Source organism: Phodopus roborovskii, unplaced genomic scaffold (genome assembly GCF_943737965.1).
Source record: "Phodopus roborovskii unplaced genomic scaffold, PHOROB, whole genome shotgun sequence".
Classification (NCBI taxonomy): domain Eukaryota; kingdom Metazoa; phylum Chordata; class Mammalia; order Rodentia; family Cricetidae; genus Phodopus; species Phodopus roborovskii.
In genome coordinates, this window is record NW_026126410.1 from 23090409 (window position 1) to 23105000 (window position 14592).

Genomic DNA, 14592 nt, shown 5'->3' on the forward strand with positions numbered 1-14592 from the left:
TGTGTCAGACAGCAATGTCTTGATTGTTAGCAATGATACCATGTTGGCTACTACAGATTAATAAGACATTTATATTTGTTGTCCCCTGAATATGAGCAATAGTAGTTTTGGTCTCTCTATTTTTTGCCCAGCTTGACAACTGAGTAAGTTATTTAGACAATGAATAGAGCAAACATGCTCTTTTTTTGCAGGGGGGAAGGGAAATAGTGGAATACTTTATCCAACCATTAAACTAATTCAGACCTGATGTTTGAAACTGCTTTTGGTTTTGGAGACAAGATTGAAGCAGCAGAAGCTGATCAAGGGCCTTTTATTCTATAGGCATTCAGAACAGCTCTAGAATCATCAGATAGTTAAGTTCAGCATGGTGTTTTGGAAATAAAACTAAGTCCTCATCACACAGACTCCAGGATGCAAATGTCTGCAAAGGGTCCCCTGCTTCCAGCCCTCACACTTATTCTACATGCTCCTTGGTCTCAAAAATTACAGGGAAGCTACCATAATGGTACATCTGCCACAAACTGCAACATACACACACACACACACACACACACACACACACACACACACACACACTATACACATGGGCTTCTTCACATATTACGCCCTAAGAGTAAAGTCATAACCATCTTACACCAAGACAACTCAGTTCCTTCTTCCACAAATGCACCATGCAACAGGACTTCCTGGTGTCTCAGAGGAACAGGCAGAAGGTCACCAATTGGACTGCCTGTCAACTGTGTCAGATAAGCTGGAAATAAGAATTTGAACGTTTGTAAAACTCTTGGGAGAGGTTTCTTCAGTTTAATTACTGGCCCATTTATATTGAGCTTATTATATCTTTCAAAATAAATCATCTTAATGGATTTGGAGAACTTAAACAGAGCTGCACAAAATAAAATCTTAACTCACAAGTCTGTGTTATTCAACTCTTCATAAGTATATATCTATTTTGTCTTTTATACAAAAAATAGAATTTTCTCATCATTATAGTCCCAGTAAAGTTATAGACTGAGATATGACTTTTTTTAAACCACAAATAATCATATAGACACTTAATAGCAATTAGTTCACTATGTGAAAAGCAACTAATTATTTTTCTCTTTCTCTTTTGAGACAGAGTTTCTCTGTGTAGATTTGGAACCTGTCCTGGAACTCACTCTGTAGACAGGCTGGCCTCAAACTCACAGTGCTCTACCTTCCTTTGCCTCCTGAGTGCTGGGATTAGAGGTGTACACTACCACCACCCAGCAAAGCACATTAAATTTAAAAACACTTGTTAGAACTGGATGTGGCTTATGTAAGTAAGGCATGCCTTTATTGTTCAATAGTGGGCAATCATTACTATCCAGATTATTGAGCTCAGCCTGATGAACAGAAAAACCAAAACCAAACAAACAAAAACCAAAAACATGGTACTAACCCCATTTATTCTTAACTGATTTCCTTCATCTAGCTTTATTTCAAAGCTCAGTTCTCATGCAATTCTGGCTCCCTTCCTTCCTTCCTTCCTTTCTTGTTTTCTTTATTTTTTCCTTCCCTTCTTCCTTTCTTCCTTCCTTTCTTTTTCTTCCTTCCTTTCAAACAGCAAAAACAAACAAACAAGCACAAGGGAGTGCACTGAAATCTGATTGGCCTGGTACAAAAATGCTGTATATATAGAGTGTCTGTAATTTACTGGTGTGTACTTACACCCAGGCCCTCATGCTTCTTCACCTGACATTTGGTCCTGTAAACAGACCATTTGTGTTCATTTTATGCTGGGCAATTATCTCTTCTTGGGTGAGATTCCAGTGTGTCCCTGGAGGAATGAGGAATGTAGAGAGAGCAAAAACTTTCTTTTCGGACATAGATTACTTTCTCTGTGTGCATAGAGACTCAGTCTATACCTTTATGGGTGTTAATACTAATGCAAAGATTTCCTTTTAATATGTTTCAGAGTCAAGAATTTGTGTTTGTTCCAGCATGTATTAAAGAAGAAGAAGGAGAAGGAGGAGAAAGAGGAGGAGGAGAAGAAAGAGAGTAAGAGGGAAAGGGGAAAGGAAAGGGAGAGGGGGAGAGAAAGGGGAAGAGGAGGAGGAGGAGACCAAAACCAAACAGCAAAACAAACTTTGTTTTCACTTTTACCAATAGTTCAAACTTTAATGTATTGCTAGTGCTGAGGAGGGTGGAGAGGAGGTAGACATGTTCTCAAATATAAGACTCTAAATTGTTGGCCTTCTTTTCAGTTCCTCAGTTCTTACTGAACCTCTACCTGAAAGCTTTAAAATACACCTGCCACCATCTTCTTGTCATAGTTGCTCATTCAGGATTTGATACCATTTTTTCTATCCATCTAAATGCCTAATATGCTTCCTTTCTTTATCCCATATTCTGCCTTTGCTTTATTTATCCAATATTTCATTGTCTTTTCCCACCAAATTCTCTCCTTTGATCAACTTGAATGATACACATTTATAGTCATAGTGTATATGAAATTAGCCCTGGTGTGTACAGATATATCTGTGATTCTTGGAATAGTTTATATTGGTTTTCTTGAGACAGGGTTTCTCTGTGGGTTTTGGAGGCTGCTCTGGAACTAGCTCTTATAGACCAGGCTGGTCTCAAACTCACAGAGATCTGCCTGTCTCTGCCTCCCTAGTGCTGGGATTAAAGGCATGTGCCACCACCGCCTAGCATGATAGTTTACATTGTTAGGGTAGAATGAATAAAGACAGTGCCTTGCTGTTTCTGGGGAACTCATCACTGTAAACTTAATTCCTGGGAATTTCAGGGCTGTTCTGTGGAGGTCACTTGGATGTCTAGGAGATTCATGTTTGAATGATATGTTAATGCTGATAACAGCATTAAGACACAGTGCAGAAGGAATTTTCACCCAGTCAAGATATAGTCATGGAAATACATCCGTTGAATATTTTAAGAAAACTTACTGGGCTTGGATGTGCCTCTGTGTATGTCTTTCTGTCTCTGTCTATCTCTCCCTCTACTCAACACACACAAATACACACCTACCTTATCCATCTTATAGATAGCATATTAGATAGATGGTAGGTATTATATGTTGTACAATTTCCTTCTTCCCAATTGGGGGGGGGAGGGAAATGATCATCTCCTCCAAGGTCAATCTTGGATGTAGGGGTGTGATCATTTTTATATGAAGTTAACTTATGTGAGCCTATGAACTGTTCAATCAAGCCAATTATAGAATGTCACATTTTACCAGTTCAGTTTCTTTCCTTTATGCTCTGAAAAATTTCAACATTCTTAAAAAGCAACCAATTAAGATGCAAAAGTTCCTTGGGAACTGTGGGAAAGCATGAAGGAAAGAAAGATGTCAACTCATACAGGTGTCTTCAAAATGCTGGCAGGAAGAACTCAGGAATGATACTTATATTTTTCCAGGAGGACAGCTAAAGGCAGGGGATGGAGCTCTTGGCCAGAAGACGTGGGGGAGAAGTGTCAGGACAAATTCAGCACTAAGTCGTGTAGAAGTCTGGCCCAGGCCCTCTTTTCTGTGTCATGGGTGTTCACTCTGTCAAACAAATACTTGGATGGCCTCTAAGGGAGGTAGAGAAATAACTTGCCTTCCAAGTTAACAGCCAGAACCTTCACACACCTAAATAAACAGCCGTCCATGCCAAACATCACATCCATTTAGAAAGAGATTGCCAGGAGTGGAGCTGAAACATCACTTTAAAGATTTCCTGTTGGAAGATCTGACTGAGGAGCTGGAGGACAGTTTCGCATGGCTAGACCAATAAATGTTCTTCATTGTTTCCCCCCAAGGGCTCTGATGCAGTTGTAGCTGTTCACATACTGCCAATCTAACGTGTTTCTTTGAAAGTGAAATGGTTGGAACATGACTCAAAAAGCCTAAAATCTGCCTGTGTCTATTTGACATGATGGTGATTGGATTAGTAGCAAGTCTTTCACTGCTTCTTTTTATCTCAATTTGGGTCTCATTTTTGGCCTTTTATGATGACTTAGTTCCTTTTGTTCACAGAGTTTGACAGTGGCACTTATGTCTTACTTGCAAGAGCCAGTCCAACTCTCTCTCTTGACCAGTCTCACTTTTTATTTGTTTTCCGATGCTTTCTGGGCTCCCTACACTTTCCAAGTACATACTTCCTGGGAAGAATACTAAAAGTCTGTTTGTGATAACATTAAAGCCAAAGTGGTCAGAAGCAAAAAGTAAAGATAATTAGTAAATACATATCATGTTTCAAGTACCTTGTAGATACGTTTACACGTTTTCCTAAAGGAGTGTTTCACACATGCATGATTTTCATAGATATTTATATATCTACGCATTGCAGCTCAGACATTAACCTAAGTATTCTTGGGTCTGAAGTCCATCTTGAATTCTAGTGTTTATCCCACCACCTGCTAGCTACTGAATGCCTTCCTGTTTCCAAAAATCCCATGTGTAAGCATGCATATGTGGAAATGAATGCATTTTAAATATGCCTAACATTTATTGTTTTCATGTCATAGATAATAAAAACAAGCTAAGTTATTTAAAATAGGCACTTACCATGTACCTAATGAATTTGTTACCTAAAATTAAAAATATATATATGGAGCAGTTTTTAAATGACAGCTACTGACTGTATTGATGTTTAGAGCCACTCACAGCAGGAGTTTTAGAGAGGTTTAATCAGGAAGGCTCTGAGTTCTTTTTTTAATAGCTGTCTTTTAAATTGCTTTGCATATCAAGGAACCAATTTCCTTTATATATTATTATGTATCATATCATATAATTACATTATATTTATTCAATGTATTTTCATATATATTTAAACCAAAGTGTGCACTGCAGACAAAAACATGTTTTTAAGTCTTGATTTGCTATAAGGTTGAGGAGATGAGGGATTCAGGATGTCAGTGTTAGAACACAGGCCTACCTAAACTTCCTAGCACTTCTGGGAAGACAGGAACTAAGTTTGTTTATAGTTCCCATTATCTTGTTCAGGAAAGGAGAGGGAAGCAGAGAGGAAGGGAGAGAAGGCAGGGCAGGCAGATGAACACAAGGAAGAAAGCATTTTTACTGCATTAATTGCAGGAAAGATTTATCATGTGTCTTTCATAAGGGACACAATGGGCTGTCATGGCTTCAAACATTGCTTATCTAAGATACCCTTTTGACAAAATTTAAAGCTATAACATTAAATTGAAAAGTACTGTAATAAATGGCAATACAGGATGTGTAAAATAGGTATAGCGATCTGCCTGGTGTTTTACTGTTCGTTATTTAAGTCTCAAAGGAGCTGATATGTGATATGTGTAAAGGAATTTAGCAGCTTTTGTATACTTATATCACACACTGAACCACGCATATGAAGTTTCCGCTACATGCCTGGTGATGTTGTAGGTACAGGGTATGTTCAGTACCAGACAATTTATGCTGAATTTTGTTTACACATATTTTAGCAGAATGTATATTTAAAAATATTGCTACTTTGTTCACATGAATAAAGCTTGATCAGTAAATCACAGGCTGTTCTCAGAATGTGGAATCATGGATTCTTCAAACTGCAAGGATTTGCTAAGGCTACTTGACTGACCTCACCAATACAAGTCTGTTTCAAAGTTCCTGAGGAGGCACAGATTTCTTTGATATTTGCTTAATCCCAAAATAGTCTGCTCTCTTATTAGACAGCTCTGTTCCTAGAGGTTTTTCTTTATGTTGAACAGCCTAGAAGGTCGAGAATTGTGAAAGAGGTAGTGATTCTCTGTGACCTAATGCTGGGTACTTCTACCTTCAGTTTCTATACATTGCACAGGGTCTGCTTTCACTGTACTGTAAATAACTGCCACCTGTGTACTTGACAAATGTTGAATCTAAAGACTTCTAATCATGTCACCCTGGACATTTCCTCTTTTATAGGCACAGCATTCCACATTGTATCATTTGCCATTTCAGAAGGCTTATGGACATCATCCTGGTCACCTTTGTCTGGATACAGTGTCTTGACAACATCATATATTAAGGTTTTACAGCATGGTATTCAGAAATAAACTGTTTCCTTGACTCGTACCCTGGATTCTGTTCTGGAAATTTTATTTTACAACTTTAGTTTATTTCTGTTTTTAAATTTCTGGTCAATTCATGTTTGAAACATGTGTTTCTGGGTGACCTCTGTTCATGTGCTCTTTTAAAATACTTATCAGTGTCATTTTATGATTTGTTATACCTTAAAAATGACACATAGAATGAGGAATGTTGGAATGTTCAGATGAGGTAATAGACATAGGCTGTTTGTGAGTCACAAGACACTAAAAATATGAAGTGGTATAATTAAAGTCTGAAATCATTGATGAAATGCCTTTACATCCATAGCACCTATTTCTGGGTCACTTTACTAGAAAACTACCAAGATGCCTTTCAATTAACCAAATGTGTTTTCCTAGCACTGTGATCGTGGACTCTCATAAAACTGTAAGCCCCGTGCAACCTCTTTCTATTGCTTGTTGTGGTGTTCTATCACAATGATAAAAAGGTAGCTAAGGTAATGATTACCATACTTACCATAGGGAAACTGAAATTTCACACTGTCAGTGTTCTATGTCAGTCTCCCACATGCAGGCATTTCAGGCATGTGCACCACACACAACCTCCCAGATGCTTTATATATTTTCAGTCATTTCAACATCCTTTTCTCCTTTTCCCTTAAAACCTTGAGATTTCTGTAGACTTACTTATTCTGAGTAGAGACAAGACTGTACCTTCAGCACTGTAATCGCTCCTTGCTCTTCATGCTTCAATGCCTGGCAGGCAGCTGTTGGCTTCTATAGCAGAAATTTTGAACCCATAATCTTAAAAGGTTAGAATACATTTCTAGAACATTTTGAAGTCAATTAAAACCATGTATCCTCACCTCTGCTTAGACCATGATAGTTAGTTATCACACTTGGAGTCAGGGAAACTGAAATTTCATGATCTATGCCACAGAAATTTTCCTTCAGCTTTAATGTCTATTGAATGGTTTCCTGGTCTGCTAGAGTTTTCATTCAACTCAGGACGTTGCTATCAGAACTACCCAAGGAGACTGTGGGATTTGTGTTGTTTATCATACTTGAATGATTGAAAACTTCTTTTCTCTTCCTTCCTTTGGATTTTGTCAAAGGCTTTTTCAGCATCTAGTAAGATAATCATGTGATTTTTCTTTGTCAGTTTATTTATATGGTGGAATACACTTATGGATTTTTGTATGTTGAACCATCCCTGCATCCCTGGAATGAAGCCTACTTGGTCATGGTGGATGATTTCTCTAATGTGTTCTTGGATTTGACTTGCCAGTGTTTTATTGAGTATTTTTGTATAAATGTTTATGAGGGATATTTGTCTGTAGTTCTCTTTCATAGTGTGTCTTTGTGTGGCTTGGGTACCAGGGTAATTGTAGCTTAGTAAAAAGAGTTTGGCAATAAACCTTCTGCTTCTATTGTATGGAACACTTTGAGGAGTATTGGTATTAGTTCTTCATTGAATTTCTGGTAGAATTCTACACTGAAACCATATGGCCCTGGGCTTATTTTTGGTTGGGAGACTTTTGATGACTGCTTCAACTTCATTGGGGGTTATAGGACTATTTAAATTGTTTATCTGTTCTTGATTTAATTTTGGTGATATCTATCCAGAAATTTGTTCATTTCCTTTGAATTTTCGAATTTTGTTGAGTACAGGTTTTCAAAGTATGACCTGAAGAGTTTCTGCATTTCTTCAGTGTCTGTTGTTATGTCACTCTTTTCATTTCTTATTTTGCTGATTAATGTTCTCTCTCCATTTTTTGGTTAGTTTGGATAAGGGTTTGTCAATCTTGTTGATTTTCTTGAAGAACCAACTCTGTTTCATTGATTCTTTGTATTGTTTTCCTAGTTTCTACTTTATTCATTTCATATCTCAAATTGATTATTTACTGGTGTCTACTCCTATGGGGTGATTTTGCTTCTTTTTGTTCTAGGGCTTTCAGTTGTGCTGTTAATTCTCTAATGTGACTATTCTCCATTTTCTTCATATGGGTACGTAATGCAGTGAACTTTCCTATTAGCACTGCTTTTAAAAGGTCCCATAAGTTTGGGTATGTTGTGCCTTCATTCTTATTGAATTCTAGGAAGTCTTTAATTTCTTTCTTTATTTCTTCCTTGACCCAGGAGTGGTGAAATTGGGCATTGTTAACTTTCCACTAGTTTGTATGGTTTCTGCAGTTTGTGTTGTTGTTGAATTTCAACTTTAAAGCTTGGTGGTCAGATAAGATACAGGGGGCTATTCTTTTTTTTTTTTTTTTTTTTTTTTTTATCTGTTGAGGTTTGTTATGTAGTCAAGTATGTTGTCGATTTTAGAGAAGATTCCATGTGGAGCTGAGAAGAAGGTACATTCTTTGTGTTTGAATGGAATGTTCTACAGTATGTCAGTTAAACTCAAATGGGACATAACTTCTGTTAGTTCTTCTGTGTCTTTGTTAAGTTTCTGTCAGTTGGTCATGTCTAGTGGTGACAGTGGGGTGTTGAAGTCTCCCACTATGAGTGTGTGAGGTTTTATGTGAGATTTGAGTTTTAGTAATTTTCTTTTACAAATATGGGTGTCTTTGTATACGGGGCATTAATGTTCATATTTGACACTTCATCTTGATGGATTTCTCCTGTAATGAATAAGAGATGACCTTCTTCATCTCTTTTGATTGATTTTAGTTTAAAGTCTAATTTGTTAGATATAAGTATTGCTACACCCCCTTGTTTCTTAGGTCCATTTGATTGAAAATCTTTTCCCAACCCTTAACTCTGAGGTTATGTGCTGGTTCACCTCCAACCATGGGAGGGAGTCATTGTGGGCTTCTTTCTGGCCTACCTTCTGGTGCCATGCTCAGAGTGTCCTGAGGACTGTGTGTGAGGATTCTGTCCTCTGGGATCAGCTCATCTGTCCTGGGATGTTCAAGTCTAGCTGGTGTGGAGTCCCTAGACTTATGGCATCATTTGATCTTTCTGTTGTTGACTGCATTCTTATACTGTCCTCTACCCAACTCTTCTTCCAGTGCATACTGGTAGGGTCTCTTCCTCCTCTGGAGGGTATAAGACCAAGTTTCTCTTACGGTGGTTGCAAGCAGTTCCAATAATCTGATGGCTCACCTACTCACAATGTCCACAAAGTTCCCCATTAGATTGTTTTAGAAACTAGTGCTTCCTTCATATCTCTTGTTAAGGGAAAGAGGAGAGAGCTCATGGGGTGTTTTCTTTCTATTATTGCTCATCTCTTATTTTCAGTGTCTGGCATGACAATAAGGGATTTCAGAATTGTGTATGAACTATGAATATTTACTTTAAAAATTTGTACCTTGCAATGTCAAAGGTAGAAATTCTACCTTGCAATTTTTCTTGTGACTTCTTATTTCAAAAGGAAGGTTTTTTACTACTATCACATTACTATTTTATTTTTTTTACATGGATCCCATTTCCCTCTCCCTCCCTCCCTCCCTCTCTTCCCCCCCACATACACCCTGACCACCCTCCTTTCCCATTCCCCCACCCCAACTCCATATGTAGGGCAATGCCATCCAGGTGGGGTCATATAAATCTGTCAAGTCATTTGAAGTAGGGACTAGGACCTTTCTCCTATCTCTAGGTTAAGGGAGTATCCTTCAAACCAAAATAGAAAAAGGAAGGATTTTTATATTAATTAATGAATTACATATTTCTATCCTCTGAATGGTTCTCATAACTTAGAATATGCTTGGCAAGAAGGAAAATGAGTATTCAGGATGACCTATTAAGTCATGGCAATGGCATGGCAATATGTTGTGGTAGACTCTAACAATATTTGCTAAAATAATAATTGAAATTTGTAGTTTAAATGGAAACTGCAAAATTAATTCATAATAGAAAATTAATTCATCTTCAGAATTAAATCAGTCTCTCACAAGGAAGTGAAAATGAATAATTCTGTTTTTACAAGTGTTTAACACTCAGAGCTGGACTGGAAAAGTGTGTTTGAAAATGACAATACAATATGGCTGGAGCTACATATGGCTGTGGTAAAGTATTTACCTAGCATACATACCCAGGTTTGATTTTAGCACCACCTAAAAAGAAACTGTGTTTGCCCACTTGGGAAAAGAGGACGATAAATTCTGGAATCACTGCTTTAACGTGTTTTAATATAGTTTTACATAGAAAATCTGTACTATTTTTTCCTTTTTTATTTTATTTATTTTATTTAATTAATCATTTCCATTTATATTTTATATTCCAACCACAGTATTCCCTTCCACCTCTCCTCCTGTTCCTTTCCTCTGACTCTCATCTACCCTCTCCCTATCCACTCCTCCATCTCCATTCAGAAAAGGGCATACCTCCCATGGGCTGAACAAAGCATGGCACACCAAGTTAAGGTAGGACAGAGCTCCTCCCCCTGCATCAAGGCTGGGCCTCACAAACAGACCAAGACCAAGAGTCAGGACTGGTACTCACATGTGCACCTGGGCCAGTCCTATGCAGGCTCCCTAACTGTTGGTCTAGAGTTCATGAGCTCCCATGTGCTCAGGTCTGTATTATTTCTTATAAATAAATATGAAAAGGAGTTGTTGTGTGCCACAAGCTGGAAGACAAATCATAAACATAAAGGCCTAAAAAGCAGTGGATGAATGGTGCAAGACAGTTAAGAGCTGCCAGGGAGCAGAGTAGACGTGGAATTCCAGGAGAGCAAAAGAAGCAGCCGTGACTGGCCAGGCGACAGGCATGTGAGAGCTTTGTGGAGGATTAGTGAATCTGGCTGTATCCCAAGGCTCTAGCCTGTTATGTTTTGTACCCCTGTAACAGGGTACAAAAAGTACAAACCATCAATCCATACCTCAGAGTTTCATCTGCTATTGACTTTGTCACCTTACCTGGTCAGAATGGACAGAACAAGTGATTATAGAGTAGAGTATTTTGTCACCCACTCCAAGGCTCAGAAAAGGATGGATGCAAGAGCAGAGGTTTGCAGATGTGAACAAAAGGATGTCTTCTAGACACAGCATGGCTGTTGAACTCACGAACTCACTGCAGCTGTGGCTTTCTGTATAAGACCCACACAAGATTGGGTTCTTTATCATTTCATCAAGCATGGAGGCAGAACCCCTGAGGGCCCATCCTTCCTAAAGAGTCTATTGACAATTCACTGTAGTTGAGGGAATGCCATTTTATTCAGTGATGTAGTCATAGATAAGTTGTCATTGCTGTACTAAGTAGTCTCTCACCCATGCACTGACAAGTAACTCTTATTAAACTCAGTGTGTGTCACAAAAAGGGAAACATAAAAGTGATGGGTGATGTCATTCTGCAAATATGTTTCTCTTATTGGTTAATGAATAAAGCACTGTTGGCCAATATATAAGCAAGATAGGTGGGACTAGGAAAGGTGGAGGATTCTGGGAAACATAAGAAAGAGTCAAGATATTATCTCAGGAAGAGAGGATGTGTGAGTCTGGCATTCTTGGTAAGATAAGATCATGTAGAAATACATATATTTAGTAATTATGAGTGAATTATTTAGACAGAACTAGCCAATAAGAAATGCTAGTAACCAGCCAACAGTTTCATAATTAATACACCTACTCTGTGTGTAATTTTGGGCTGACACTGCTGTGGGACCAGGCTGGCGGGAAAGGGCTCGCAACATAAAAGCAGAAAGGGGACTTATTGAGAAGGGGTCCAGGAGGCTAGAAAATGGGATGAGGGAGAGAAATTGGGAGTGAAAGTTACAAAATATACATATATAAAACTACCAAACAATAAAACTTATTTCAAGAAAAAAATAGAATACATATGACATACCAGATACCAGATGCTGTGAAATCACCTGTAATCCTACTACTTAAGAAGCTGAGACAGTGGGATTGCAAATTTGAGACTAGTCCAGACTAATTAGACCTTATTAAAAACAAGCAAACAAACAAGAGCCTCAGAAACAATGTACAGTTAAGCAAAGGAGAAAGACATCCATGTGTTTCTGATTACTTGTGACAACATGGGCTTTGAACTTTGTCACCTTCCAAGCACCACCCTCCCTCTGTCTGCCAGGTAATCCTGTCTGTTTTTTTTTTTTAAATGGTAGTTTAGTTCTCTTCCCAATTTTATTTTTAGTTTTATGCACTATTTACTACAAAAAAAAGGTTGCTTTAGTTTGGCTTGGAATAGAACCCGTCTATGAAGTGGAATGTGAAGCCACTCTCAAAGACAATCTCCTTTTCATTTTTTTTTGTATGTTGACTTACTTTTTCTTTTTCTTGTTGAGAGTATGATAGAATTATGACATTTCTCCATATCCTTCCTCCCTCCAAACCCTTCTAATACCCTTCCTTGCTCTCTTTCAAATCATCACCTCTTTTTTCTTTGTTGTTACATGCATGTACATTTACACACATACATAATCATAAATATAACCTGCTCAATCTGTATAATGTTATTTGTTTGCATGTTTTCATACTCACTTCTTAGGTAACTCTATAGTGTGTCGAGTTGACAGCTAAAGCTGACTAGGGCAGTATGAATTGAAGTGTCTGAAAGACAATTCACAGATTGCTAGAAAATATTTCTGAAGCATATCTTACCAAAGTTTGCTATCCAAAGTATTTGAGATCTCTTCATAAGATTACAAGTTGCTGTTGGATTATAAAAACCAAAGAAAAAATGTGTTAAAAAAGAGTAAGAGAAAAGATATGTTGTAGATACATGGTTTGGGGATGGGCAGTCACAGTTACTGTTCTTTACATTTTGACCTGTTTAATTAACCCCCCTCCCCCTGCACGCACACACAACAAAATATGCTTGTCTGGGAAGGGGTGAGAATTGCACTATTCTGTGGGTCTAAGGACACGTGTATAAAAGCAGGTTGGATACAGTACAAGTTTTAGTAAAAGGGTATTAGTAAGTTCAAGTCTACCACTACACCAACACTTAGAAGGGGATGTAGTTTCTACTTCTCTGTTCACATTACAGGCTAAAGAGACCAGGAGCTGGATATATCTTCCCTACTTTTCCATAATTTTTAATTTCAAATTGTCCACACCGAGTCTCCAACAGCTCACTAAATATATTTTGTATTTTGACACTCTGATACTCTAATTCTCCCAAAGTTTTCTACTTCTTAGTTGCTTGTGCGTTTTCTGTATCCGCCTGTCTGTACCTGAACATTTTGTTCAAGCAGTGTGCATTCTGATTCCAGTTCTCTGGTGAATCTAAGGAAATCTGTATTGTTACTGTTATTTTGTCTATTTGTTTTGTTTTCCACTTTGTTCATCATATTTTTTCATGTATGACTGGGAATGATGCATCAGCTTCCCTACACACTGGCCTGGAAACCAGAATCCCTGAAATCTTTTTATCGGCCCTTACTTTCTCATTGGTATAGAATCTTTTTCTGTTCTGTGTCAATACCATCTCAGCCTTTTCATAGAGTCATGGAAAGGTTAAAATAAAATGAAGTCACACAGCAGTGGAATCAGTTTTAGAACTTGGAATCATCCATAGCTACTTAGTCTAACTAAATACATTTTCACGAGAAGCTTGTTCTTGATTTTGCAGATACAGCAACTGAGATATGAGAGGAATTCGTGAAATGTTCATTGGACACTCCAGAGTGGCAAACTGGGAACTGGAGTTGAGTAAATGTTCTGAGGCTTCCGTAGTCACCGATGATGGAGCCTTTGCTAAGAGGACAGAATGAATGTTTGGCAACTTTGTATACCTAACCTCTAACATCAAATGCAGATACCCCTCCCTGATACCACGATTTGACAAAAAGATTAACTTTCCCCAATGTTCGTATTGGCATTGTTGTCCAGTGATAATATTTCTAACAATTAGATACCCCTAAATTCCCAAATGGAAATTATGTACACATTTCAGTTCATAACCATCTCCCAGTGACCTCTTATCTAGATATTCTCTCCCAAATGATGAGATGTTTGTATCGTTTCTACATGAGAAAGAAAGTCATATCCCTTTGAGGCTTTGTTAGTTGGAGAACATTCAAGTAAACTATATAAGTAAAAAGCATGAGCCCATGCCCCTCCCACTTAATTACTACAAATTGTTCATTCTCTGAGGATGGGCTGGGGCTCTAGTGAAACTCATTGGAGTTGGCTCTTTATTGATTCCCATGACGCAATTTTTCAGGCCCCGGCTGCCCGATATTCTCTCAGATACACAAGAAATCTCCATAAACTTGTTCTAAACATTTTCACTTCTTTATTTCCCAAACTCTTCATCCTATTTATTGGGGCATGGAATTTTCTTTTTATGGAAATCTTTGTAATAGTCGGATGATAATAAGCTACAAATTTTATGGAGCCAGTTAAAAATGAAAATGGAATGCCTCGCTCCTGAAAAATGAGACCAATTTTAAGGTAGGAACAGCAGATCATTAAGCCAAGAGACAAACTCTCCTAAAGAACCTTGTCTTCTAAGATCTCATTCGTCACATGCTTGCTAAGCTGTCTGTGAGGGGAAAAGCACAGAGTAGAAGACTTGGGATTTAGGTGTGGTTTTGGCACACGACTCAATTGTATGATCACTTTTTGGACCACTTCTTTTTTATATCTTAAACAAAGAGGTCAATTA